We start from the raw sequence: 5,405 nt of genomic DNA on the forward strand, positions 1-5,405 counted from the left end.
TAAATTGTGTACTATATGAGCAATAAAAGCCTGATGTATCAAACATGATCCTTAAAAAAAAACACATATGCAACTTTTCTTCTTTTTATTTGCCTAAAGGTCCAATACACTTTCATTTCAAAAAATCAATTTTTCTGACTATTATTTCACGTTCAGGCTTTACAGGGTTAAAAGCGTGACATCTTACCGGATGCATTTGAAAAGAGCATCTCATAACCTTGAGATCTCCTCTATTTGTTGCTTTCGAATAAAACTCAACAGCGGCATTTATTTTTATGTATAAACCCAACCGATTCTCAAACCATTGACGTGCTCCCTGCCCTTCCACTTCACAGAAACATCTTAAAATAGTGATGTGTGCCCTCAAAAGTGTCAGACATTCACACTGAGAGTGGCAGGACATGTCTTTTGTGTCTCATGTGAAGTGGGCTTTTGACAAGATCATGCAAATGAACCCAAACGGCATGACACCAGGTTCAGAGATGAAGACGTGCATGCATCACACTGTCCATCATCTAACAACCTTCTGCTGTGCATTTGACTCATGTTTGCTGAAGTCATGCATCTGGTCATGTCTCTTACACAGCGATGCATAATAATTAATTGCATTAGATTCAAATGCACAAACACTTTTCAAGCAAAACATAAATCATGAAAGATTTTTAAGTTTTAAAGTCAGCTTGCAATGCAATTTGCAACCCATTTCACTTCAATAATATGATGCATTCTAAGTGAAACAGGAGATTCAATGAGAAAAATTATAGGGTGGGATTTGATTTTATCCATTAAGAATTGATTGGATCATGAAAATGGCTGATAAATATCAGAATAGAATCGGGTGGATGTCAGCTGAAAAGGATCTTCGCTTTTATGAAAGCTTACACACTCATTTTTTGTTGTTTGGAATAACAAGCACTGATGAATCACTCACAATAAGACCAAGAATATGTATTGAGAAAGAAAAAAGGGTCCGTTTTGATTTCATGTTGATTTTAAAAGATAACAATCATCACAAACACACCTTCTATTTCTCCATCTCTCATCCAAACCAAAATAAACTGTGACCAAATTACTAATATACAACTACTGTTAATCAGATGCTTATATCTTAGATGCATACTACTGTTCAGAAGTTTTGAAGTCTCTTCTGCTCACCAAGGCTGTATTTATTTGATCAAAAATACAGTAAAAATTGTGAAATATTATTGCAATTTAAAATAGCTGATTTCTATGTAAATCTCTGTTAAACTGTAATTTATTCCTGTGATCAAAGCTGTATCTTCAGCATCATTACTCCAGTCTTCAGTGTCACATGATCTTCAGAAATCATTCTAATATGCTGATTTGCTACTCAAGAAACATTTCTGATTATTATCAATGTTGAAAACAGTTGTGCAGCCCAATATTTTAGTGGAAACTGTGATACATTTTATTTTTCGATGAATAGAAAGTTCAAAAGAACAGCGTTTATTTGAAATACAAATCTTTTGCAACATTATCAACGTCTTTACTGTCACTTTTGATTGATGTAATGCATCCTTGATAACTAAAAGTATTTATTTCTTCTAAAAAAAAAAAAAAACTTTTGAACAGGGGTGTATATCACATGATATCAGTTGAGAAGGATTCAAATTGTTGAACTGATGGCAAACAAAATTGATCTGAACCACATCAATTCATCAGCTCGACTTATTGTGGAAACTATCTTTACGAAATCTTTTACCAAATCACTAGTTGAATAGATGCAATGACATCCATTTCTTTCCCGTCAGCGTGTGCTTGGTTGGAATTGAACATTTTTTCTAATGCACAACTTGATTTGAAATGCAAAACGTGAATCCTACAACTTGTTGTAAGGAAACTGTCACAGCCGAGGACATTTGCATGGAATCGAAAAGACAGAAGGACAGTAAGACGAGAGAGCGATGGACAACCGCTACAGTCTCCAGCATTTATCAATCTCCCTGCATCCCAGTCAGAGATTGAGTGATCGAAGCATTTCTCCTGCGCGACCGGCACCGTGACAGGACGTGTTATATTAACGCTGGCTCATTGGAGAAATCCTCCTGAGAAGTCCGGCCTGATTGTGTGTCAGCAGGTCTGCAGCTGAGCTGTCACAGCGCCCGGTGCGGGCCGACTTTGACGGATTGCTGCATTTTGGAAAAAATGTAGGAAAATCAATGCATGTTAATATGAGGCGAGTGCCATAACTAAGCCAGAAGCCGCCGCCTGCCACCTGTTGGGACCTCACATTTGATTAGTCATTGTCGGGAAAAAGCCAATATATTTTTAAGCCCGACAGTTAATTTGCATCTCTGTAGAAAATAATTTTTCAATCAGTTTTTATTTTTTTGCCAGTCTGAAATTGTCTTTTCCATTAAAGTGTATGTCGTGTGTGTGTGTATTAGCCCGTCTGCTAATGTGCATGTGTTTATGCGTGCAAATGCATTAATGGATGAAATCTCTGTGCAGAGAAGTTATTTTATCAGAACACAATAACCCAAGCAATTTATTGCACTCAAAACTGCACAAACAAACCGGCATTAACAGCCAGAGCTGAACACAATAAACATGATGAAATTATCAGCAGCTGTTTAACATAAGACTCTAATGTCCATCATCAGAATACGAACGTGGTGATTCATATTTAGTCAAAACCGCATCATGCTACATGTGTGCATTTCTGATAAATGCAATCTAGTCACAATGCTGCAGTGATTGCTAGGGTGTTTACATGCGGTTGCTAGGGTGTTGCTATACGGTTGCTAAGGTGTTGCTATGCAGTTGTCACAGCAAAACACCTGATGGTTTTCTGATGTGTCTGATGAACATAATTTAGTCACAATGCTTCAGTGGCTGCTAGGGAGTTGCTATGCAGTTGTCATAGCAACGCCTCTGATGGTTTTCTGATGTGACTGGTAAACAAAATCAAGTCACATTGCTGCAGTGATTGTTAGGGTGTTGCCATACGGTTGCTAGGATGTTGCTATGCAGTTGCTAAAGTGTTGCTATGCAGTTGTCACAGCAACACACCTGATGGTTTCTGATGTGTCTGATGAACATAATCTAGTCACAATTCTCCAGTGGCTGCTAGGGAGCTGCTATGTAGTTGCTAGGGTGTTGCTATGCAGTTGTTGCTGCAGTGATTGCTAGGGTGTTTACATGCGGTTGCTAGGGTGTTGCTATGCAGTTGTTGCTGCAGTGATTGCTAGGGTGTTTACATGCGGTTGCTAGGGTGTTGCTATGCAGTTGTTGCTGCAGTGATTGCTAGGGTGTTTACATGCGGTTGCTAGGGTGTTGCTATGCAGTTGTCACAGCAAAACACCTGATGGTTTTCTGATGTGTCTGATGAACATAATTTAGTCACAATGCTTCAGTGGCTGCTAGGGAGTTGCTATGCAGTTGTCATAGCAACGCCTCTGATGGTTTTCTGATGTGACTGGTAAACAAAATCAAGTCACATTGCTGCAGTGATTGTTAGGGTGTTGCCATACGGTTGCTAGGATGTTGCTATGCAGTTGCTAAAGTGTTGCTATGCAGTTGTCACAGCAACACACCTGATGGTTTCTGATGTGTCTGATGAACATAATCTAGTCACAATTCTCCAGTGGCTGCTAGGGAGCTGCTATGTAGTTGCTAGGGTGTTGCTATGCAGTTGTTGCTGCAGTGATTGCTAGGGTGTTTACATGCGGTTGCTAGGGTGTTGCTATGCAGTTGCTAGGATGTTGCTATACAGTTGCTAAGGTGTTGCTATGCAGTTGTCACAGCAAAACACCTGATGGTTTTCTGATGTGTCTGATGAACATAATTTAGTCACAATGCTTCAGTGGCTTGCTATGCAGTTGTCATAGCAACGCCTCTGATGGTTTTCTGATGTGACTGGTAAACACAATCAAGTCACAATGCTCCAGTGGTTGCTAGGGTGTTGCCATGCAGTTGATATGATGTTTCTATGCAGTTGTCATAGCAACACCTCTGATGGTTTTCTGATGTGGCTGATAAATGCAATCTAGTCACAATGCTGCAGTGATTGCTAGGGTGTTTACATGCAGTTGCTAGGATGTTGCTATGCGGTTGCTAAGGTGTTGCTATGCAGTTGTCACAGCAACACACCTGATGGTTTTCTGATGTGTCTGATGAACATAATCTAGTCACAATTATCCAGTGGCTGCTAGGGAGTTGCTATGTAGTTGCTAGGGTGTTGCTATGCAGTTGTCATAGCAACGCCTCTGATTGTTTTCTGATGTGTCTGATGAATGCAATCACGTATCACACTCATTTAGTTCTCACACTCTTTCAATATTAATTAAATTCCTGATACTAAATTGAGTTTTGATTGAGGTAGCAAACAGAATGTTGAGTTTAAATAAGGAAACAGAATTCAAATGAACTGAAATTCACAGAAATTCATATGACTGTCATTTTGAACTAGAAAAGCAAAAACAATCTTTCAATGTTGGCTTGTTAGAAAGTTTCAAAAGCCTTGAAGTTTCCAGGCCTCACAGATCAATACATAAACAGATCTATTTATATTTCCAATTCAACTTCCTGTGAGCAGTGGCCAATTCAATTCAATTCAATTCAATTCACACTCATGAATGGAAAGAGCGCCAGTTCTTCAGTTCTGAACTTGGCCCCACACACACACACACACACACATACATCTGCCAGTGTTTTGAGCTCTAGAGGAGCGTTTGCTTTAGTTCCATCAAGACAAAATCCATTCATTATAATCAAGTTTTTCCTACACATAGAGAAAAGAGCATCTGAAGCAACATATAACATCAAAAGATTCACAATGCATTGCAGAAAAAAACTAATCAGTTCACTGCTTATTCATGTGAACAGCAGACAGAAACCACAGACTAACTCATAGAGACAAGTCATCTACATTAACATCTGTTTGTCTAATCGCTCAGATTCACTCGGTGAGTAGAGATGCTAAACTAATACTTTTGTTCTTTTTTCAGGAGAAAATAAATCAGAAAGAAAATTTACAAACTGGACCTTTAGGAAGTTTGATGAAATACTCCTGCTCTCTGAACTCAATCAACACTAAAGTGGACGAAAGCAAAGACAGGAAAACAAATAAAACACTGAATGCCGAATCTGCTTATAAACCATCTGAAGACAAAGATTCAGCCATACGACGGCCGTTTAGTTTGACTTTCTACTGTATATACGGCATCCACATTCAACATTTCCCAGCTTTTTTCTCATCATGGAAATACAGCTCCTGATCAAAAGGAAAATCTCCAAAGAATGTCAAGAATACATTTCAATTCATGACAAACCGTCAAAATCTGACAACAATATCATCATAAAAACCCTGTATTTTTCATGGCGGTCTATCGAATGCACATGCAACCTGTGTGTGTGTGTGTGTGTGTGTGTGAGAGAGAGAG

The 5,405-nt window shown here is 38.8% G+C and overlaps 1 long non-coding RNA gene across 1 annotated transcript in view; it reads right to left on the reverse strand.

Annotated features, from left to right (window-relative positions):
* The window catches only part of LOC107686533 (uncharacterized), a 61,524-nt gene that overhangs the window by 49,757 nt on the left and 6,362 nt on the right, over positions 1-5,405 (reverse strand). The gene's annotated exons all lie outside the window — the stretch shown is intronic.

Source organism: Sinocyclocheilus anshuiensis, unplaced genomic scaffold, assembly GCF_001515605.1.
Source record: "Sinocyclocheilus anshuiensis isolate Anshui unplaced genomic scaffold, SAMN03320099.WGS_v1.1 scaffold1459, whole genome shotgun sequence".
NCBI classification, from domain to species: domain Eukaryota; kingdom Metazoa; phylum Chordata; class Actinopteri; order Cypriniformes; family Cyprinidae; genus Sinocyclocheilus; species Sinocyclocheilus anshuiensis.